The following is a 24,641-nucleotide window of genomic DNA, read 5'->3' as shown; positions in this document are numbered from 1 at the left end:
ATGTTCCCTGGATAATAGATTCAGGAAATGTTACCTCTTTAGGGATGTGTATTTACTATAGATCAGAAGGAAAATAACTTTCATTTCCCTTGCCAACATTCACTAGTTTCCACCGAACTACTTTACTGAGAACTAACAAGAAAGAGATGATCAATTACCAGTGCCTACCCTAGGTGTGGCACGGAGGAAAGATAGCATTTAGGGAGTGTATTTGCCTAGGGCCTCAGCAGGATAACCTATATTTATAGAACAAAAAAAAAGTCTAAGACTCATTTACAGAGATTCACTTCATACTTACCCTTTAAGGATTAAAAAGTTTCTCTTGGTAATCTTCACACCTATCACTGGACTCCTGAGGCTTGGGAAGTGGGAAATTTAAATAACTGGTATCAGTTTCTGATGTGAAATCTTTTCTTCTGAGATACTACAGAAACTGAAGGAAGCAACTGCAACAGAATGGGGTTTCTTAAACCCAATTCAGTCATTATTATTTTTTTAATTTTAGAATTTTATGATAAGCCTTTATCACAATGCGTGCTCTTTGTCAAGCATCATTCCCAAGCTCTGGTAATGGTAATGGCTAAACCAGGGAGGGTGCTCCCTCCCGCTGAAACTCATCTTCCAATAGGCCCCAAAGTGGGTCCTTATCCATAACTCTGAGACTGAACATGTGCATGTGACATGTCTAAAATTATGACCTGTTACGGCAATTGTTTGAAAACTGTCAGAAACAGGAGCAGAGAGAGACAGGCTTCGAACCTTTAAATGTGGAAAAGGAGGTTTTCCTCTCTGACTCAATAGTGTGACCAGTTCTTTGAAACACAGCAAACATCAATGCATTACCTCACTCAAAATATCTCAGCTCATCTTCCTGCACTGTCAGCTGTTTCTCAGATTTAGGAGTGTTTAGCCTTTCACTTGCTCAAAGGCAGCATATCTCACTTGCAGATAAAGAACACTATCCTGTTTGATGGGCAAAGATTGAATACCTAGTAAGAGTTTATTTTCCTACTGTTTAAAGAATTGTTGTACTAGAAGATAAGCAGACATAAATCTTCATGGATAGTTTAAGTAATTCATTGATAATCGGGAAGAGAAAACCCATTCTGTATCCTCAGTCCTCCTGCTAATGTCTGAGACAAAAAATTGTTTTTCACTCTACCTCTTGATCTTCTCATTCAATAAATAGTGATGACAATAGCATATAGTATTTACAGTGGCTATTTAATTTATTATCCAAATCTGGCATAAACATAAGTCCTCTGTGGGCTCCAAAGAGGGAGGGTTACTACTAGCTGTACCTGCGAAGCTCTGGGTAAGCTCATTCCAGATGAGAGTACAGAAACAGGCAGAGATGTCTGGATGGTGTTGGGGGCTGCTGAGTAAACCAAGAGACTAGAAGGGATTGAGATGGAGCCTCACTGTGAGGGCTGATGACAGAAGTAGGGTAGCCAGGAAAGGAGGCTATTCTTTGGGAAAAAAATAAAGAACATGTGAGCAGAGGACATCCAAGTGGTATTGACCTTGTACAGGGTCAAAAATGATAGCTGAGCTTTGGACTCAATGTCAGCCTGGGGGAAGAAAAACACGAAATTTTGGTAGGTGCCACTTAAGGCTGATTTTATAAGCCACATGTGTTGTGGTTTGAAAAGAACAAGACAGGAGTTCCTAGCTCAAAAGATCTCCCCTACTGACTGTGACTGTGCCTGGAATTTTTCTCCTTTGAAAATTAATCCCATTCAGTTAAGGGACTGAAGACCCCAATTAAAATGCAATTACCCCTAACAGAGGTACCATCTTTGTTTCTTGTGAATTAATACTACAAAGAGAAGAGTGTGTTAAGAGGAAAACACTATAGAAATACAGTGGGGAAGCTGGAGATAAGAGAGAGTAGGAACCCCAAGAGAAGAAAAGGTTTTACTAACAGGAGAGGTAGGAGGGCAGGGATCTGCTGATGTGACTTTTATGTTCATGATCTGCATTTAGAGTCTTGGATTCTTCACTGAATTTTATAGACATATTTATGTATTGTGTATATATTAACCACTGTGAGAAAAACACACACACACACATAATTACATATAAACACACATTTGAGTATATATAAAATAAAATATATCTATTTCTGAGTTTTCTTACAATCTTTCTCTTGTGGGAAAACACACATATATTATATATGACATAATTATCATATATAGTTTTATTCATTAAAAATAATTTTTAAAATAACATTTTAAGCCATTATATGTATCATATGTATGTCTGAGTGTGTGTGTGTTTTCACAAGGTGATTTGTAGCAAGAGAAAATTGTAAGAAAACTCAGAAATAACCGGTTTTAGCATTTTCTAGGCTCAAAACCAAGAGAAGAAATCCTGAGGGAAAGTGGATCAATAGGTTTTAACAGAAAATTTAGAAATTCTATAAGAAAGGAAAAGCACCACCAAATTAAGGTTAAAAGGTAAACTGAAGAAAACACATTGCTGAAGGAAACAATGAGCTGCTCTCTTTGCTGTATAAAAAACTGAAGCAACTCAATGAGAAAAATGCAAAGATCCCTAAACATAACCAGGCAAGGATATTACACAAAATACATGCACAAGAGAGGAGCTACCACTAGTCAATTATTAGAAGGTCCATAAGGAAGGGACGTGACTGTGTTCACCATTGTATCCCCAGTGCCTGGGTCAGTCCTGGTCACCTACGAAGTAAATATTTGTTGAATAATTGATTAACTAAGTTAATTATTTAATACAAGAAAAAGTCAATATTGAGGTAATCAGAGGAATTAAAATTAAATATTTTTGCCCATCACTATAGCAAAGATTTTTTAAAAGGAGTAGTAACCAATGAGTACAGTAAATGAATGTAGTGAAAAAGGCTTTCTCATGCGAATTGATAGTGATGTAAATTGGTGTGACTCTGGAGAAACAATTTGTCAATAATATTAACCTTGATGACAGAGACTTTCACTTCTCACCTCCTCCCAGTGTGTGGGAGCATCACACCTCCTCACCCTCCCCTCACCCCCTGGAGTCAGAGAGGACTAAGTAATCAGTTCTGGCGAATGAGTGATGGGCAGGGGTGATGTGCATCACTTCTGGGCTGAAGCATTTAAGAACCTTCCTCTGAAGATTTGATCATAAAGGAGGTTCCTGCTGAGATTATGGAGCCAAAAGACTGAACAGCCTGGATTGCTGAGTCTCCATATAGAAGACAGCATCTTCAGAGAGTAACCTGAATTGAAAGGGGATTTTGTATGGCTAAGAGTGAAATTCTAACTTTGTTAGGTAATTGAGATATTAGACCTGCTTGTTATTGCACCAAACCTAGCCTATTCTGATTGATATACTTATTTTATTCTCTTAAAGAATATCCATTCAGCTAAGCACCTACTATAAAACAGGCAGAGACATTCCATTTATGAGAAGGAAAATGATCCCAAATATGGAAAAGGATATTTATATGTGAAGATGCTCATTGTAAGGTATTTTAAAACCAGCATTCCCATAATAGAATAGTCAGTTGCTAAAGAAAAACATAACATGCACTTAGTGGATATTTAACATGGGAAAATATTTGACTGTCACCCCCCATTAACTTCCTATACATGTAAAGAAAGATTGAAAGGGAAAAAAAAACACCAAAAACTAATGTTAAAGACTGGTTCAGTTGGATAAAGAAAATATCATTTTCCCTCCTTATTTCTTTATACAGTTTAAAGTTTTCTAAATATTTAAAAATAAATTGGTACCAATTTTCATAATGAAAAACACTGCTTCCTTCCCAATTACTCAAGTTATAGATTTATAACAAATAGATAATTTTATTATCTCATTGGTAAGATTTTTCTTAATCCTGGACACAGACCTTTCCCAAGTTGCTCCAAATCCAAATGGTGGATGATCTGCATATTATTTGCTATTTTTTTGTTTGTATACATGCAGATAATGAAAATTTTAAAGAAAAAATTCCACCCATCCATATCCTTTCATGGTGCTGCAGACTGTTTATTAATGTTTTAAAATAGAATCTGACCTGGAACAAGACCCTCCTCCTCTCTGGAACCCATCGTCCTTGTCTGAACAATGGGAGGCTGGGTCTGATGGTCTCTAAGACCCCTGCCGGCTCCAACAGTCCGTGATTCTACATTCAAGTGCAATAAGTAGTTAACAATTTCGTATGATGTCAGAGGTGTCATTCAACCAGGTTTTGGAAAATACTTGTCTCATTAGCCTTTGTGAGCAAGTATCTATGGAAACAACTTATATTTATATTCAAGGGAGATAACAATTTATGAATCTATCTACATACAATTTTCACGAAGATAAGTTGTGCCCAGGCCAAGCTTCTAACAGTTTGTACAAGAGGATAGAGTTTTACACCTTTTGTGGTAGAATCAAGTAAAAATCATCCTGACAAACTGAGGTACCATTAGAGTTTCAGAAACTGGAAAGTTTGCTTGAAAATATACCATAGAGGGATCCTAAGAGTCACAGTGCTCAGTAGACACACAATTTTAGAAAACTTAAAAAAAATACTGGGCTGATGGCAGAACTAGCCAAGCAATCATGGAAAGCATGGGGAAAACTGGATGGCAAACAACATCAATTTTCATTCAACCTGGATCATTTTTATCCAGCGATTCTGAAATGGCCGGTTTGTTCCTTAATTGGCTGCTCCTCTGTGGGCCTGAGCTTCTGCATGTAGAAAGTGAGGGCCCTTAACCAGATGCCATCTAAGGTCTCTTTCAGCTCTAATAATACAATGGTTGAGCTAGTGTATATTTTCCATCTCACTTGATGTACTTCTGAATCAATTAATAAAAACAGGAAAAAAAAAGTGAAACACAGGTTTTGTGCAGAGGCACTTCTGTGCTTGATACTGTCTGATAAGCAGAACTGGTGTCTTCCAGCTCACAATTCTTTACTCCTCTCCAGCTGTATTGTTCAGGACTCTGGTTGCCAGTCATAGTTGAACATGATTTAGCTGAGCTTGAAAGGGGGTCGGTGGCACACATAACCCATCGCTGAAAGGTCAGGGGGAGAAAGGACAATGGATTCAGGGACTTGAACACTGTGAGGACTCCCCATGCTCACTGTGTGTCAGGGGCTCAACCAGGTCCGCCATAGAGTGAGGGACGTGACTGTAGGCAGCTCTGGCCTCACGTCCGTACAGCTTAGGACCAGAGAGGAAAATCAGCTCTCTTCTCCAAGTTCAAGTTTGAAAATTCACAGGTAAAGACACTGGTTGCACAGCTTGGGTCACATTACCCAAGCCAACGCCATGCCCAGAGGCAAGAGATGTGGTCATCATCAGCCTGGTCACAGGCCTAATTTTTTTTGTCAAGAAGATTTGAGCATATTATTAGGAGTTAAGGGAAGGGTGCTGAGCAGGGAAGCAGAAGGGTTGCTGTGTTAGTTTTCCATTGTTTTGCAGCAAATTATCAAAAACTTAGTGGCTCAACACTGCACCCATCTATTAGTTCCGAGTGCTGCAGGTCAGAAGCCTGTGCAGGGCATGGCTGGACTCTCTGCTCAGGATTTTACAGGCTAAAGGGTGTCAGTAAAATTTTGTTCTCCATGGAAGCTTAAGGTCATCTTCCAAAGCCGTGTGGTATGTCAGTGTTCAGGTCTATGTGGTTGTAGGACTGAGGCCTCCATCCTGGTGGCTGCTCTCAATCCCTAAAGGCCACCCCAATTCCTTGCCACAGGCTCCTCTCCATCTTCAAAGTCAAGTCAGTATATTGAATCTATCTGACTCTGAATTATTTTGCCAGAAAAAGCCCAGTCCCTTTTAAGGTCTCCTCTGATTAGATCAGCCCTCACCCCCAAGATCATCTTTTTCTTAAAGTATGCTGATTTGACCTTAATAATATCTGCCAAACCTCCTTGCAGGAGTACCTACGTTAGTGTTTGATTGAAGGGAGATACCAGGCGAGAGGAGGGTGTGAATATTGGGGGCTGTATTGTAATTCTGCCCACCACGGCTTCAGTAGGAGCCTAGGAAGTTTATTTACATTAGTTTTGAATGAATGTGTTTCAAAAGGTCAATAATCCCAAGACTAAGTCTACCCAGATGTTGAGTAGCTTTGTCAGACTGGGTGCTTGACTCATTTAATTAAATACATTTCTTATTATTAATCTGATTTTCTTCATTTATGGAAGGTAGAATATAAACTTAAAACAAAGCTTTACTAAGTTAAAAGCATGTTTTAACACTCCACTTGCTCCTCCCCTGGATCACAAACTGTTTGATCACAATCCACCCCCAACCCTATTCACCCTCACAAAACCCTATTCTTTTCACTCATGACCTTTGCAATACTCCTAATTACTTATTCCCCACCATTCCTCCTAGACTACATTCTGATGAAGCAGAATCTGTGTTTCCACTTAATGCGGTATCCCCAGTAATAGCATAGTGCCTGGCACATACAATAACTATTTATAGAATGAGAGGACAGGAGCCATACCATGTCTTAGTCATTTGTGTACTTCTGCTCTTCTAGCAGTGCTAGCACATGGTGGATGTTCAAAGTGGAAGAAGGGAGGGAAGAAGACAGAAGGGGAGGACACAGCTTTAGACCTTTAAAAGAAAAAAGCTGACATGTGGCATTCTGATTGATCACACTATACAAACAATTTCTCAGCATTTTACTTCCAAGAAAAATTGCACAAGGTGATTTTTTAAATTTTAAAATGGTTTTTAAAACTCTCCAAACTTATGGAGCATAATGGGCAAAGGGTCCCCACAGCAAAGACTGGCGTTGGGTGAACTTGGAGGGCGTTTATCTGGCCAGGCTCCAGGCCAAAGGGCTGGCCACCAGGGCTGTTCTCTGTCTATTTTATGCCAAGCATGGTCATGCGTTCATGTCAGGACTCCACACAGGTGATGTGTGCCTGGAGTCAGGTATTCCTGTAGCCCAGAAAATATACTCATCACCAGGCCAACAGCAGACAGGCAAGAAGGCAACCTTGACTCACAGAACCTGGCACCAATTATACAAAAGATTTCTTACCATGTCTGGGAGATCAGCCTTATTCACGTGGTAACTATCCCATTGGCCCTGGGGATCCGGCTTCTGAGAGAGACTCAAGATTTCAGACATCTCAGAAAAAAACCCATGTTCTGGGTGTAAAACATCAGCAGAAATGTAGACTGTCTTCACTGAAGGAAATTTGGGACATACCTTCCAGAGCTGTTGTCAATGACATTGTGGTGGTCTTCCCTAGCCCCTCCTTAACCTCTGCCAGCCCCCCACATCAGCCTCCTCCCCTCTTTTAACTTTTTGATTAAAAGTCTGACATGATCACCAGCATGTCCTCCTACCTAAGTGGTATAACATGTTCTCCTTTTTCTTTCTCTGATGCTTCATTAATGGTGAAGAGGAAGCTATTCATAGACCCAGGAACAAGTGAGTGGGAGATAGACCAGTGGACAGATGTGTTTTCAGATCTAGCTCTACCTCCACACTGCCTAGGCCCAAACCATCCTCCTTGTTCACTAGCTTTTTGTTATGGCTGGAGGTGTGTGTCCCCTGAAAGTTCATATGTTGAAGCCCTAGCCTCCAATGTGATGGTATTGGGAGGGGACCTCTGGGAGGTTTAGATGATGTCCTAAGAGCAGGACCCTCTAAAGGGATTAGTGCCTTTTTTTTTTTTTAGATAATTATTTTTTATTGAAGGGTAGTTGATGCACAGTATTATATTACATTAGTTTCAAGTGTACAACACAGTGATAAAACATTTATATACATAATTCTAGGTTCCAGCTATCACCCTACCAAGCTGTTACAATATCTTGACTATATTCCTTATGCTATACATTACATCCTGGTTACTTATTTATTTTACCATTGGAAGTCTGTCCTTCTTTTTTTTTTTTTTTGAGGGCATCTCTCATATTTATTGATCAAATGGTTGTTAACAACAATAAAATTATGTATAGGGGAGTCAATGCTCAATGCACAATCATTAATCCACCCCAAGCCTAATTTTTGTCAGTCTCCAATCTTCTGAGGCATAACAAACAAGTTCTTACATGGAGAACAAATTCTTACATAATGAATAAGTTACATAGTGAACAGCACAAGGGCAGTCATCACAGAAACTTTCGGTTTTGTTCATGCATTATGAACTATAAACAGTCAGTTCAAATATGAATACTCATTTGGCTTTTATACTTGATTTATATGTGGATACCACATTTCTCTCTTTATTATTATTATTTTTAATAAAATGCTGAAGTGGTAGGTAGATACAAGATAAAGGTAGAAAACATAGTTTAGTGTTGTAAGAGAGCAAATGTAGATGATCAGGTGTGTGCCTGTAGACTGTGTTAATCCAAGCTAGACAAGGGCAATAAAACATCCACGGATGCAGAAGATTTCTCTCAGAATGGGGGGGTGAGGTTCTAAGCCTCACCTCTGTTGATCCCCAATTTCTCACCTGATGACCCCCCTGCGACTGTGCCTGTCTTAGGTTGTTCCTCCCTTGAGGAATCTTACCCGTCTCTGGCTAACCAGTCATCTTCTGGGGCCATACAGGGAAATGTAAAGTTGGTAAGTGAGAGAGAAGCCTTATTGTTTGAAATGGTTAGCTTTTTATTTCTTTGCATATTTATGCCCTGTAGCTTCTATGCCCAGCATTTGTCTTGAGGTATCTTTACCACTTGGAAGAATTATGATACTCGGTAAATTTGATATGAGGCACGAATTCTATTTAAGGGTTGTAATTAGGAAAGAAGAAGAGAAGCTATAGAAGTAGCAGGCGGCAGAAAACATGGGAACATTGATTATTTCTTTGACATATCTTCTTGTAGAGTAACTTCAGCATGTATAGGTTTTAAGCTACTACTTAAATTGCGCACACACCTTAACATAATAGGAGTATAGTTACATAACCAAAGCATATCTGTAATTACCAGCCATCTCCAGTGAAACCAAGAAAACCAGTTAGGCACCTTAGGCATTTGTGAAAACTTATCTATGATATGGTGGATATTGTCCAACTGAACTTGAACAGTCTGAGAGAAATCAGACAAATTAAAACAACCCATTCCTGGGGAATGTTCACATCCCTTATGTTCTTTTAACAGTAAATAGTCTGTAGTTGTAAGATTTTGGAGTGCTACAATTTGCACTTCTCCTAATTCTTGATTGAGTTCCAACAGTATAGATCCAGTCAAATTTGTTGTTTTACTGTATGCACAGGCCAGCTTAGATATCTCCTTCCTCATTCCCATGGCAAGTCCAGGAACTGCTGGGATGAGTGCATCTACAGCTGTAGCAGTGCGTGGATCTTTGATGGGGTTTTTTGATGATCATCTTCTGGCATGAGTCTTCCAGAGAGTGCTGATGTTGGAAGTTCTCTTTCATATCGTATCTTAGTTCATTTTCGGGGTAGCCCAATTAGGCTTTGATCTTCTGTATAAATGCAAACAGACCCTTTGCCTACACTTTTATATGCCCTTTATACCCTTGTGTAGAACTCATTGGAGGTTACCACATGGGAACTGCCCTTTTTTTTGTTTTGTTTTGTTTTGTTTTGTTTTTGGTATCACTAATCTACACTTACATGATGAATATTATGTTTACTAGGCTCTCCCCTATACCAGGTCCCCCCTATAAACGCCTTTGCAGTCACTGTCCATCAGCATAGCAAAATGTTGTAGAATCACTACTTGCCTTCTCTCTGTTGTACAGCCCTCCCTTTTCTCCTACCCTCCCATGCATGTTAATCTTAATACCCCCCTACTCCTCCCCCCCCTTATCCCTCCCTACCCACCCATCCTCCCCAGTCCCTTTCCCTTTGGTACCTGTTAGTCCATTCTGGAGTTCTGTGATTCTGCTGCTGTTTTATTCCTTCAGTTTTTCCTTTGTTCTTATATTCCACAGATAAGTGAAATCATTTGGTATTTCTCTTTCTCCGCTTGGCTTGTTTCACTGAGCATAATACCCTCCAGCTCCATCCATGTTGCTGCAAATGATTGGATTTGCCCTTTTCTTATGGCTGAGTAGTATTCCATTGTGTATATGTACCACATCTTCTTTATCCATTCATCTATCGATGGACATTTAGGTTGCTTCCAATTCTTGGCTATTGTAAATAGTGCTGCGATAAACATAGGGGTGCACTGATCTTTCTCATACTTGATTGCTGCATTCTTAGGGTAAATTCCTAGGAGTGCAATTCCTGAGTCAAATGGTAAGTCTGTTTTGAGCATTTTGATGTACCTCCATACTGCTTTCCACAATGGTTGAACTAACTTACATTCCCACCAGCAGTGTAGGAGGGTTCCCCTTTCTCCACAGTCTCGCCAACATTTGTTATTGTTTGTCTTTTGGATGGCAGCCATCCTTACTGGTGTGAGGTGATACCTCATTGTAGTTTTAATTTGCATTTCTCTGATAATTAGCGATGTGGAGCATCTTTTCATGTGTCTGTTGGCCATCTGTATTTCTTTTTTGGAGAACTGTCTGTTCAGTTCCTCTGCCCATTTTTTAATTGGGTTATTTGTTTTTTGTTTGTTGAGGCGTGTGAGCTCTTTATATATTCTGGACGTCAAGCCTTTATCGGATGTGTCATTTTCAAATATATTCTCCCATACTGTAGGGATCCTTTTTGTTCTATTGATGGTGTCTTTTGCTGTACAGAAGCTTTTCAGCTTAATATAGTCCCACTTACTCATTTTTGCTGTTGTTTTCCTTGCCCGGGGAGATATGTTCAAGAAGAGGTCATTCATGTTTATGTCTAAGAGATTTTTGCCTATGTTTTCTTCCAAGAGTTTAATGGTTTCATGACTTACATTCAGGTCTTTGATCCATTTTGAGTTTACTTTTGTATTTGGGGTTAGACAATGGTCCAGTTTCATTCTCCTACATGTAGCTGTCCAGTTTTGCCAGCACCACCTGTTGAAGAGACTGTCATTTCGCCATTGTATGTCCATGACTACTTTATCAAATATTAATTGACCATATATGTCTGGGTTAATGTCTGGATTCTCTAGTCTGTTCCATTGGTCTGTGGCTCTGCTCTTGTGCCAGTACCAAATTGTCTTGATTACTTTGGCTTTATATTAGAGCTTGAAGTTGGGGAGTGAGATCCCACCTACTTTATTCTTTCTCAGGATTGCTTTGGCTATTCGGGGTCTTTGGTGTTTCCATATGAATTTTTGAATTATTTGTTCCAGTTCATTGAAGAATGTTGCTGGTAGTTTCATAGGGATTGCATCAAATCTGTATATTGCTTTGGGCAGGATGGCCATTTTGACAATATTAATTCTTCCTAGCCACGAGCATGGGATGTGTTTCCATCTGTTAGTGTCCCCTTTAATTTCTCTTAAGAGTGACTTGTAGTTTTCAGAGTATAAGTCTTTCACTTCTTTGCTTAGGTTTATTCCTAGGTATTTTATTTTTTTTGATGCAATTGTGAATGGAGTTGTTTTCCTGATTTCTCTTTCTGTTCGTTCATTGTTAGTATATTGGAAAGCCACAGATTTCTGTGTGTTGATTTTGTATCCTGCAACTTTGCTGTATTCCGATATCAGTTCTAGTAGTTTTGGGGTGGAGTCTTTAGGGTTTTTTATGTACAGTATCATGTCATCTGCAAATAGTGACAGTTTAACTTCTTCTTTATCAATCTGGATTCCTTGTATTTCTTCATTTTGTCTGATTGCCGTGGCTAGGACCTCCAGTACTATGTTAAATAACAGTGGAGAGAGTGGGCATCCCTGTCTAGTTCCCGATCTCAGAGGAAATGCTTTCAGCTTCTCGCTGTTCAATATAATGTTGGCTGTGGGTTTATCATAGATGGCCTTTATTATGTTGAGGTACTTGCCCTCTATTCCCATTTTGCTGAGAGTTTTTAACATGAATGGATGTTGAACTTTGTCAAATGCTTTTTCAGCATCTATGGAGATGATCATGTGGTTTCTGTCTTTCTTTTTGTTGATGTGGTGGATGATGTTGATGGACTTTCGAATGTTGTACCATCCTTGCATCCCTGGGATGAATCCCACTTGGTCATGGTGTATGATCCTTTTGATGTATTTTTGAATTCGGTTTGCTAATATTTTGTTGAGTATTTTTGCATCTACGTTCATCAGGGATATTGGTCTGTAGTTTTCTTTTTCGGTGGGGTCTTTGCCTGGTTTTGGTATTAGGGTGATGTTAGCTTCATAGAATGAGTTTGGGAGTATCCCCTCCTCCTCTATTTTTTGGAAAACTTTAAGGAGAATGGGTATTATGTCTTCCCTGTATGTCTGATAAAATTCCGAAATAAATCCATCTGGCCCAGGGGTTTTGTTCTTTGGTAGTTTTTTGATTACCGCTTCAATTTCGTTGCTGGTAATTGGTCTGTTTAGATTATCTGTTTCTTCCTGGGTCAATCTTGGAAGGTTGTATTTTTCTAGGAAGTTGTCCATTTCTCCTAGGTTTCCCAGCTTGTTAGCATATAGGTTTTCATAGTATTCTCCAATAATTCTTTGCATTTCCGTGGGGTCCGTCGTTATTTTTCCTTTCTCGTTTCTGATACTGTTGATTTGTGTTGCCTCTCTTTGCTTCTTAATAAGTCTGGCTAGAGGCTTATCTATTTTGTTTATTTTCTCGAAGAACCAGCTCTTGGTTTCATTGATTTTTGCTATTGTTTTATTCTTCTCAATTTTATTTATTTCTTCTCTGATCTTTATTATGTCCCTCCTTCTGCTGACCTTAGGCCTCATCTGTTCTTCTTTTTCCAATTTCGATAATTGTGACATTAGACCATTCATTTGGGATTGCTCTTCCTTTTTTAAATATGCTTGGATTGCTATATACTTTCCTCTTAAGACTGCTTTTGCTGTGTCCCACAGAAGTTGGGGCTTAGTGTTGTTGTTGTCATTTGTTTCCATATATTGCTGGATCTCCATTTTGATTTGGTCATTGATCCATTGATTATTTAGGAGCGTGTTGTTAAGCCTCCATGTGTTTGTGAGCCTCTTTGCTTTCTTTGTACAGTTTATTTCTAGTTTTATGCCTTTGTGGTCTGAAAAGTTGGTTGGTATGATTTCAATCTTTTGGAATTTTCTGAGGCTCTTTTTGTGGCCTAGTATGTGGTCTATTCTGGAGAATGTTCCATGTGCACTTGAGAAGAATGTATATCCTGTTGCTTTTGGATGTAGAGTTCTATAGATGTCTATTAGGTCCATCTGCTCTACTGTGTTGTTCAGTGCTTCCGTGTCCTTTCTTATTTTCTGCCTGGTGGATCTATCCTTTGGGGTGAGTGGTGTGTTGAAGTCTCCTAGAATGAATGCATTGCAGTCTATATCCCCCTTTAGTTCTGTTAGTATTTGTTTCACATATGCTGGTGCTCCTGTGTTGGGTGCATATATATTTAGAATGGTTATATCCTCTTGTTGGACTGAGCCCTTTATCATTATGTAGTGTCCTTCTTTATCTCTTGTTACTTTCTTTGTTTTGAAGTCTATTTTGTCTGATATTAGTACTGCAACCCCTGCTTTCTTCTCACTGTTGTTTGCTTGAAATATATTTTTCCATCCCTTGACTTTTAGTCTGTACATGTCTTTGGGTTTGAGGTGAGTTTCTTGTAAGCAGCATATAGATGGGTCTTGCTTTTTTATCCATTCTGTTACTCTGTGTCTTTTGATTGGTGCATTCAATCCATTAACATTTAGGGTGACTATTGAAAGATATGTACTTATTGCCATTGCAGGCTTTAAATTCGTGGTTACCAAAGGTTCAAGGTTAGCCTCTTTAGTATCTTACTGCCTAACTTAGCTCGCTTATTGAGCTGTTATATACACTTTCTGGAGATTCTTTTCTTCTCTCCCTTCTTGTTCCTCCTCCTCGATTCTTCATATGTTGGGTGTTTTGTGCTGTGCTCTTTCTAGGAGTGCTCCCATCTAGAGCAGTCCCTGTAAGATGTTCTGTAGAGGTGGTTTGTGGAAAGCAATTTCCCTCAGCTTTTGTTTGTCTGGGAATTGTTTAATCCCACCGTCATATTTGAATGATAGTCGTGCTGGATACAGTATCCTTGGTTCAAGGCCCTTCTGTTTCATTGTATTAAATATATCATGCCATTCTCTTCTGGCCTGTAGGGTTTCTGTTGAGAAATCTGACGTTAGCCTGATGGGTTTCCCTTTATAGGTGACCTTTTTCTCTCTAGCTGCCTTTAACACTCTTTCCTTGTCCTTGATCTTTGCCATTTTAATTATTATGTGTCTTGGTGTTGTCCTTCTTGGATTCTTTCTGTTGGGGGTTCTGTGTATTTCCGTGCTCTGTTCGATTATTTCCTCCCCCAGTTTCGGGAAGTTTTCAGCAATTATTTCTTCTAAGATACTTTCCATCTCTTTTCCACTCTCTTCTTCTTCTGGGACCCCTATAATACAGATATTGTTCCTTTTGGATTGGTCACACAGTTCTCTTAATATTGTTTCATTCCTGGAGATCCTTTTGTCTCTCTCTATGTCAGCTTCTCTGCGTTCTTGTTCTCTGATTTCAATTCCATCAATGGCCTCTTGCATCCTATCCATTCTGCTTATAAACCCTTCCAGAGTTTGTTTCATTTCTGCGATCTCCTTTCTGGCATCTGTGATCTCCCTCCGGACTTCATCCCATTTCTCTTGCGTATTTCTCTGCATCTCTGTCAGCATGTTTATGATTCTTATTTTGAATTCTTTTTCAGGAAGACTGGTTAGGTCTGTCTCCTTCTCTGGTGTTGTCTCTGTGATCTTTGTCTGCCTGTAGCTTTGCCTTTTCATGGTGATAGGAATAGTTTGCAGAGCTGGGACGAGTGACGGCTGGAAGGACTTCCTTTCTTGTTGGTTTGTGGCCCTCCTCTCCTGGGAGAACAGCGACCTCTAGTGGCTTGTGCTGCGCAGCTGCACGCAGACAGGGTTTCTGCTTCCTGCCCTGCTGCTATGGAGTTAATCTCCGCTGTTGCTGTGGGCGTGGCCTGGCTCAGGCAGCTACTCCAAAATGGTGGAGTCGCGTTGGAGCAGGAGCTGCTGGGAGGCTATTTATCTCCGTAAGGGGCCTCCCTGCTCCCTGCAGCCCAGGGGTTAGGGTGCCCAGAGATCCCCGGATTCCCTACCTCTGGATTAAGTGACCTGCCCTGCCCCTTTAAGACTTCCAAAAAGCACCCGCCAAAACAAAACAACGACCACCAAAAAGAAAAGAAAAAAATTTTTAAATTAAAAAAAAAAAAAAATTTTTTTTTAATTAAAAAAAAAAGGTGGTCGCTCGTTTTTCTTTATTCTCCGTTGCCAGCCTCAGGCCTCTGCTCACCGGTCTTTCTGCCCTGTTTCCCTAGTATTGGGGTCCCTATCCCTTTAAGACTTCCAAAACGTGCTCGCCAAAACAAAACAGCAAAAAAGCAGGAAAAAAAAAAAAATGGTCGCGCGCTTTTCTTATGTCCTCCGACACCCAGCCTCCGGTGCCCGCTCACTGTTCTTGCTGCCCTGTTTCCCTAGCATCCCGGGCCCCCTGGGCACGTACTGTGTCTGCACTCTGGCCCGGATGGCTGGGGCTGGGTGTTCAGCAGTCCTGGGCTCCGTCTCCCTCCTGCTCTGCCTGCTCTTCTCCCGCCGGGAGCTGGGGGGAGGGGCGCTCGGCTCCCACCGGACTGGGGCTTGTATCTTACCCCCTTCGCGATTTGCTGGGTTCTCTCAGGTGCGGATGTGGTCTGGATATTGTCCTGTGTCCTCTGGTCTTTATTCTAGGAAGGGTTGTCTTTGTTATATTTTCATAGATATATGTTATTTTGGGAGGAGATTTCCGCTGCTCTACTCACGCCGCCATCTTCTGCCCCTGGGATTAGTGCCCTTTAAAGAAGAGGAAGAGCTCTCCATCTCTCTTCATGTGCATGCACCAAGATAAGGCCATATGAGCACACAGCTACAAGTCATCTGTCTACAAGCCAAGAAGCAGGCTCTCACCAGCCAGCACCCAGCCTCCAGAACTGTGGAAAATAAATGTCTGTCATTTAAGCCCCCCAGTCCATAGCATTTTGTTATAGCAGCCTGAGCTAAGGTACATTACTGCAGTTAACTGTTATATGATGGCTGATTCCCTCTCATATGTTACAGCTCCCTAGATCATGTCTTATTCACCTTTGCCCCCACACCTAACCACAGGTGCCTGATTGTAAACACGTACTAAATGTTTGCTAAGCCTTGCATTCTGTTCTAAGGTGTTTGGTCTTGAGCAATGGGAGCCAATGAGAGTTTTAGAATGGGGAGTGGTGTTAGCTGTGTATTCTCAAAAAAATGACTTGCCTTTTGGAACCTCAGGTTTCTGGTAAGAGGAATTAGGTTGCACAAAGATAAAGAGATGTGACATTTCTCTGAATAGCATAATTCATTGCCTAAATGTAGGATAGCCATAGGGTGTCATGTTTGTCCTGCTGCATTCCTGGAAAGGAGAGAGCATCTGCTAAAAGGCCACTCTGGGAAGTGCTTGTTTTATTTCTGTTTATTGAAGTTGGACTAACCTGGTGATTGAGTAACTCTTTCTAACATCATACTATTGCTGTCTGGCAGAGGAAGTGTCCAAGTGTGGAGGGGATTTGAAATCTTCAATTATGGGAAAACCCTCCTATGTTGTCTTGCAACTGTACTTCTAGGCAGTGAGTGGAGATTCCTTTCTAAATAGTTGAAATTCACTTTGTTATCCAAGAACTACTGAACGGGTTGAATTCTGAGGTTAAATTTATCACATATGTTCTAGCAGCAATCATGGCTCTTGGAACACCCACACATGGCACACACACACACCCAGTCTCTGTCTCTCTCTCATGCTTGCCGCGCTTGTTGCCATTCTGCCCTCAGGACTGCTTCACTTACAAAGCCCACAATATACACTAAGCACTTCCTATAAAAATTTCTGAGCTGGGGAGTTCATTATGTGATAAGGATTTCCAAATATGGGAGTGTGACTAAGACCTGAGAGAAAATGTGGTAGGGCCTATTGGGTATAAATCTGGGATAATTCCCTGAGAAGGAAAAAAAAGGCTCGCAAAACCTGTGGGGCACAGGAAATGCCTGGCTAACAGAACGGCAGAGCACATTTGTGTGGGAAAATACCTAGGCTCACCAGCACCAGCTCCTTGTGGAAAGATGTTTTAAAAATGCTCTCTCCCCATTTTTACCATTGCAGATGCCTACGTGCTTCTTCAGGGACTCTTGAAAAAGACCTTGGCACTTGAGGCCAGGACATTTTGAACAGCCTTTCTCACAGGCTTGGCTCTGTGTTCTGTGTAAACTGCTAAATCCCTCAACCTCTATATTTTGTTTTGAAGTCATACATTTCTCTCCAGGCATCTTGGTTTTCAGAAACCAGCACAGCATGTTTCATTTGTGAACAACTGGAAGAAAGCCACTCCACTGCCAAACTAAAAAAAAAAAAATTTTTTTTTACTTTGATTATCTTTTCATTTTACATGAAGATATGTGTGCCCTGTCTGCCAGATGTAGGGAGGTACAATAGAATTAAAGTAGTTTAATCTTCAGAATTGTGCTGGTTTTCCAGTCTAAAAACATCTCAACAGGCTAAAATGTTGGGCTGAATTAAAAAAATATAAATGAAGAGATAAATGTAATATCCCTTCTGTAACTTCAAAAATTCAGCAGCATCAATGTGTCTAGGGGTTTTTCTCCATGCAAGTTACTGGTCCTTGACATGATTTTCCTTCTGCCCTCTCCACCCGTCACACACAGACAGACCAGCAGCGGTGGGTTCAGATGGATTATGGTCACAGCCCTGCCTCTTACTTCCACTTGTATCTGGAGAGAAGTCACCTTACTTCACTGATCCTCAGGGCTCTCACCTGAAAAGAGGAAAATAGGAAATCTCTCCTCAGAGGTGGGTAAGGATGAAATGAGATGACAAATGGGAAGCATTTATTGGAGCACCTGGTCCTTCTCAAGCTCTCATGAAATAAAAGCCCATTGTTATTAGGGTTGCCTGTCTCTGCCTGGATGCTCTACCCCTTTGGAGGAAAACTTGGCCAGGGGTTCCGCTCAGCTTCTGATGTTTCAGATATAAACCAAATCTGTAGGGAGTCATTGCATTGAAAGCATTAAAGCCAGTTTCTTCACTTCATACACATAATCTGAAGAACTTTGAAACCATTTACAGGGTTTCAATAATTGACTATGTATGTTTTGAATGTGTCAGCCGGTATCCTTGCGTCAGCCCTTCCTGACCAGCCTCAGGCTGAGGGCAGGATCTCCCTCCCACCCCCATGGCAGGTTCAGGCCCAGAGGAGGCTCATAGCTCACAGAGAATTGCTCCCCACCCTCCTCCCTCTTCATGTCGGCATTCTCCTTCCTGCTCAGGTTAATTCACATTCTTTTCCTTCTCTTCTGAGTCTTCTCTCTCTTTCCCTGTCTGTCTGTATGTCTGTCTGTCTCTCAGGCATGAGAAACTTTAAGTTTTCAGACTAATGCAGCTACTGCTGCATTTCCTCTTGGTAGTGGCTGCTTGGTTTCAACTCCTCTCTTTAGTCTTCTAACCTTTCTATGTTTGCATTTCTCCATCTGTTAAAATGACCATTTTTAGCAGAAGCAAGGAAATACCTGCTTCCTGACAGTGTTAGGAATGGAGATCCAATTAACGCTGTGCCAGAGGCTGTGCTGCCCACTAGAAAGAGCGAGAGCGAGAACGGTTGATCTCTCTGCTCAGCCGTTTACCTGTGTGGATGGGAATGGGGACTTCATGTCTCCTGGCCTGATTCTCGTGTGTAACACAGACTGTTGTTACTTACCCCATAGACATTTCCCATTTTCCTTTAAAAATAAAACCTTGATTTTTTTCTTTACCAATAAAACCCTGATTTTGTTTGGAGCTGAAATGGGCCCAGATAGCATTTTTCATTTTCTCTCTCTTCCGTCTGACACCCTTCCAGCCCCTGAGCTGTAAGTAGAGATCACTGCACACAGGTGACAGGAAGGTCGGCTCTGGGCTGGCACGAACTTCTCCTATTGCTTTTTTGCCTCTTCCCCGCTCAGAATCCAGACGTGATGGCAGAGGGACAGCAAGCAATACCGTGACCATCAGGTCACAAACATGAGGAGGAAGGCCTGTACCCCAAGGAGAGCTGAAGAGAAAGATGGAAAACGTGGTCTCTGATGGCCTCACAGGGTTCCTAAACTGTCCATCCCCAGACTTGCAAAATAAGTTAATGAATCAATCCCTAACTCCTTAGACTTTGTTGGTCAGTTTGTCTGTTATTTGTAGCTAAACTCTTTCCAAACAAATACACACAGGAATTAAAATAATACTTGCTCCTTGGGGTCCTTGTGAGAATAAAAAGAGGTTAGTTTGTAAAGCAGTTGGTGAGACTCCAGGCCCCAAACCACCTTCAGTTAGTAAGTATTCCCTTCCTCCCTCCCCAAGTTCACATTAGGAATTCTCCCTGCTCTATCCAGGTAAATATCAGGGGTGGGGGACCATCTCAGATATTTTGCTTTCAATGTGTACCTAAGTGTGGGTTGCTCAACTCAATGTGACCCCACAGTCCAGTGTATCTTCCCAAAGCAAGTAAGTTTCTAGGTTGCCTCCTTACAGCAGGGTCCCAGGAGAAAGGGAGCTATTGGCCAGGCATCCTCGGTGCTAGCACAGGCATTGCAAGCTTTTTGATAAATCCCAACCCCACATTCCAGGACTAACATCCCTAACAAAAAGAAGGGTCTGAAAATCACTGTTCTGTTGGTTACCTTTGTATGTTTAGCTTAGAAAAGTCAAAATTTGAGGGGAACATGACAGCTCTCTTCAAGTATCATGTGGGGCCCTGGGCCAACTATTAATCGTGTGGACTTGGACACAGCAGCTTCTGAAACCTTTCCAGTTCTAGCCGAGATGCACTGTGGGTCTGAGGCTTTGAAAGGATGACCATGGTATATTTTTAGTAAACATTTAGTGCATTGATTAATTAATTAAAGACGTAGGTATTTAATCCTGATGCTCCTGTGGGAAAATGCAGCCTGAGTCCCCAGCACCCAGTTTATTGGTGAGAACATGCCTTTTGTGAAATGGGATTACCTGGCTTTGGAGTCATCTAAAACCCAACTTTGCCTTTCTCTTCTTTATGGACCCCTTTCTGGGAGTATCCAGGCAAGACCACTTTAAAGGGGCAAGGCCCACTTTAAACCTGTCCCAGCCCAATCTCAAAGGCAATGGTTATACCGTTGAAATTGCTAAGGACTGGCTTATGCTGAAATGATTTTCCTGAGCACCTTATATTATTTCAATGGAGTTAGCATCACCCACTTTTGGCATCTCCTCCAGGAAATCTATTCAGAAGGCTGGAAGCATATAAAATGGAGCCTGAGCTCTCAGAAGGGGCATGTTGACTATACTTGAAGTTATTAAGTCTTGAACGTGTGAAAAAGAAAATGTCATAATGCTACCAGTGGAGAAGAAAAAGCACACACAAAATTTACTGATGTGAGGACAGCATGTTGGGAAATGAAGCAAAAGGGAATTTTTCATTACTTGTATCTGGGTTTTATGTTATAGTAAAAAGCATCTGGCTACTACAGTTGGTTTTATGTACACCTCATCTATAACTACCTAAGCACCCCATTGGGCTAAAATTTAATCTAATATCTTGGTTTCTAGTTAGTAGATTTGTGGCAAGCCTCAGTGATAAAAAAAAAAAAAAAGACAACCACTCCTGAAGTATTCCCACCTTAGACATAATAAATGTTCCCTTTTCAAATTCAGCTTGAAAAGAAGGAATTCTCTGATGGAGACAAGGAAATGAGTTCTCTCACTTTTTATTTTTAGACTTAGTTAGACAACACATTCATTTTATGGGTAACTCTTGGCATTTAAGTTTGAAGTTTCAAAAAACTGGAACTCATTTTTGAGATGATATTGGAAAACAGCATCACATCTTTTTAATGAACTTTTCCCACTATCCGTGAAAGTCAGCTGAAACTTTTCCCAACATTTTTCACTTCTACACCCTGCCCCAAATTTACCTTTCTATTCATACCTGTCAAATTTCAAGTAATATCTCTTTCCCAGATTACAAGAAATTTTAAACAATGAAATTGAGTCACATGACTTTGGCAGTGAGGGAAGGGATGATGTTCAGTTGTATACTCTCATTATTAGTTATTTGGATATCTAAAAAGCCCTATCTTTTTATACATTTTCTTTTCCTTTTTAATCCTGTAAGAATAGGTAGCATGCTTCCTTTTGGGAAGGCAGGAGGAGGTTGTGTGAAGATGACCTGGTTCCTGGAATACACACCTGGAGCCTGCCGCCAGCCTAAGAGAGTGTCGCCTAAACTTCTGCACACCCACGAGAAGTAGTGCAGAGCTGGGATTAGGAGGAACCGGGTCTAGCAGTAAGAACTCATCAGACAACCCCTGGCGTCCTGTGTTGGCTCTGTGGGTCACGTTTTAGCCCAGCCACTGTCAATCCAGAGACCCTCCGGAGAGGCCGAAGGGCAGAGTTGGTGCCAGCCCAGCTGTGCTTAGAGGCGCTGCTGGGGTCCAGCGTGGAGACAGGCCCAGAGAGCGGGCAGAGTGGCTGCCTCGGATGCTGGGAGCTCTGTCTGGGGAGAGCAGGAGCGGCATGACGACATTTAGCATCCAATCACTCAGACCAGAGTAGAGGGAAGATACGGGGGAGCCGATCTCAGATCAAAATGAAGAAACACATTCTGACATGGAAAATCTCCCCAAACGAGCGGACTGCCTCACGAGCAGGTAAGCCTAGAAGGAGGCGATGTCCGGAAGTCTCTCTAAAGTCTGCAGCAAACTTTCGTCTGTATCATTTCAGTTGGGAGGAATTACTGTTTCACTGAGGAGAGAACAGAGGTTCTGAGGGGTCAGACGACTTCCAAAGTCATATAATCATCCTGAAGTCTTAGAATTAGAGGAGACAAAGGATGCCTTCCAGACAAAGGAGGTCCAGCGCCTGGTTAGAGACTGAAGGCAGCTCTCCCAGCCTCCCGGTCGGGTGCTCCCAGCTCACTGCCCGTTTCCTCTCCACCTGTTCCTTTTACTGGAGTTCTCCCAGTCTGTCTGGGGGGCTCGCCGGGCCATCCTTTCACCCTCTTTCCCACCCTCTCCCACAGCAGTATGGCAGCTTTGATTCACAGGTCTACCAGTTAATGAGCTGTTGAACTTGAGAGCCTTTATTTTATTTTTTTATGGAAGTATCATTGGTATACAATCTTACATTGGTTTCAAGTATACAACACTGTGGTTCAACAGTTACCCATATTATTAAATCCTCACCCCCAGTAGTGCAATCACTGTCAGTATAGGAAGATGTTAAAGAATCATTTACCATATTTTCCATGCTGTACTGCTATCCCCATGACCAACTTATACTATGATTGAGAATTTTCTGTGCCCCTTTATTCCCCCTTATCTCCCCCACTCCCATCCCCATGGTAACCACCAGTCTTGAGTGCCTTTCTTAACTTCTCCAAGTCTCAGTTTCATCAGGCACCCTCTGCAGGACAGCAGTACTTACCTCACTGCTCTCACACTGTGAGGGGTGATATGATGCATGCATGTCTCCTGACACAGAATTAACACCCAGTGGGATTTCAACTTGATTTTACCTCCAACAGTCCAGGGCTCTGTTACTGCCTACTAGAAACTATAATAAAATAACCTCCTAACTAGTCTTCCCACATCTATGCATGTCCTGTGCAATTTATTCTCTATATTATAGATGAGATTTTCACCTTCCTAAAATGCAATCTGATCACATCACTCCCCAGCTTAAAACCCCTTACTGGCTTCCATTGATTTTTAGGATAAAGGTCAAAATCTTTAATGAGGCCCACACCACCATGTGTGGTCTGGCCTCTCTCAGCTCATAGGAATCTCCTCTCATTCAGCTCTGGCCACACAGAGCTTTTCCTCACACCATCCAGGCTCTTTCTCACCTCAGGGCCCAGAACGTCTTACCACCTGCTTAGGAAGGCAGGTTGCCCCACCCCACCCTACTCTCAGAGCCCCATTTACATCCCTTCATGGCGCTCTGCCTATTCACTGTTATATGTTTTTGTGATTATCCACTACAGGTTGTCACTAAACTTTAAGGGTCTTGAGGGTTTTGCTCACTATTTCCCAACATCCAGCATGGGGCCTGTCGTTTAGTAGGTGCTAAAAGAATATGTGTTGGCTTTGCAGGCACTTGCAGAAGAGGTTTCTGTGCAGCTTAGTGTGGATGTTAGGACTGAATTTATTCCAAGGTCCCTTCCATCTCTGAGGTTAGATGATTCCCTGCTTCTCTGCGTGTCCTCTCGCCCTTCTCCCCAGACATTCTAGCACTTAGATGAGCCCACAGGAGTCTATATCCTTGAGAACTTTTAAACAAATGTCTCAGAGAAGTAGAAAATGAATCTTGAACTAAATACTATGCAGATTCTCATATTGACATTATCTCTATTCCTCCACAGAAAGGTAGACATCTATTAGGTTTATGACCTGGGACAAATTAATATCTCAGAGCCTACTTCATCATTATAAAAATTATTAGAGTGAGAGTTCAGCTAGATATTTCTAGATTCCTGGATATGTTTAACATACAAAAAATAAAATTGCATTTCTTTACACTAGTGACAAATAGTTTGAAATATAACTTTAAGAAGATATTATTTATGGTAGTAATGTAAAATATAAGGTATAAAGTATTTTTAAATAAACACAACAAAAGCTACATAAGATCTAAAGCTCTTAGTTATAAGTTATAAAGCTCTATCAAAAGACATCAAAGAAGACCTAAGTAATTAGAAAATGGACCATATGTATGGATAACAATACATTTTCTTCAAATTAACCTTTAAAGTCAGTACAACTCCAATCGAATTCCAGAGAGAGATTCTTATGGATTTTGACAAGCTGGTTCTATAATTTTTGAAAAAGCAGTAAGATAAGAATAACCAAGACAATTTCAAAAAGGAATCAGTTAGTGAAAGTAGAGGAAATAACATGCCTTCAGTTGTCTACAGCCATTAATACAATGTGGTTTGGCACAGGGTGAGAAATACAGACCAATACAAAAGAATAAAGAGCTGAGAAATAGATCCCTGCATATACAGAAATAATGTTTGACAGACTTTAAATTGAATATCAGAGAAAAGGATGGTCCAATCAATAAAACAATGCTGAAGCAGTTGGTTATGTGGGAAAAAATGAAAATAGAGCTCCACTTCACTCAGTTCCCTAAAACTAATTTCAGATGGATCAAGACATAAAAGTGAAAAGCAAATCTTTAAAAATTTTAGAAGGAAATATGGGAGAACATCTTTATGAAGGATTAAAAAAAACATGCACAACATTCAACCCATAAAAGGCAAGATTGATACATTTAACTGTGTTAAAATCTCAAACACTATTAATGGGTACAGAGTGTCACTTGGGAAAATCAAGAAGGTTTGGAGGTGGATGGTGGTAGTGGTTGCACAACAAAGTGGAGTGTACTTAATGGTATAATACTGAACACTTAAAAATGGTTAAAATGGTAAATTTTAAATATATATACTTTATTATGACTTTGAAAAGTCTCAAACACTATTAAAAAGTGAAAAGACAAGTTATAAACTGAAAGAAATTATTTTCACAAGTGTCCACCATGTACAAGAAGCCAAACAAATGTGTATAAAAAGAC

This window comes from Manis pentadactyla, chromosome 3 (genome assembly GCF_030020395.1).
Source record: "Manis pentadactyla isolate mManPen7 chromosome 3, mManPen7.hap1, whole genome shotgun sequence".
NCBI lineage: Eukaryota > Metazoa > Chordata > Mammalia > Pholidota > Manidae > Manis > Manis pentadactyla.
Note: the sequence above shows the minus strand (reverse complement) of the source record.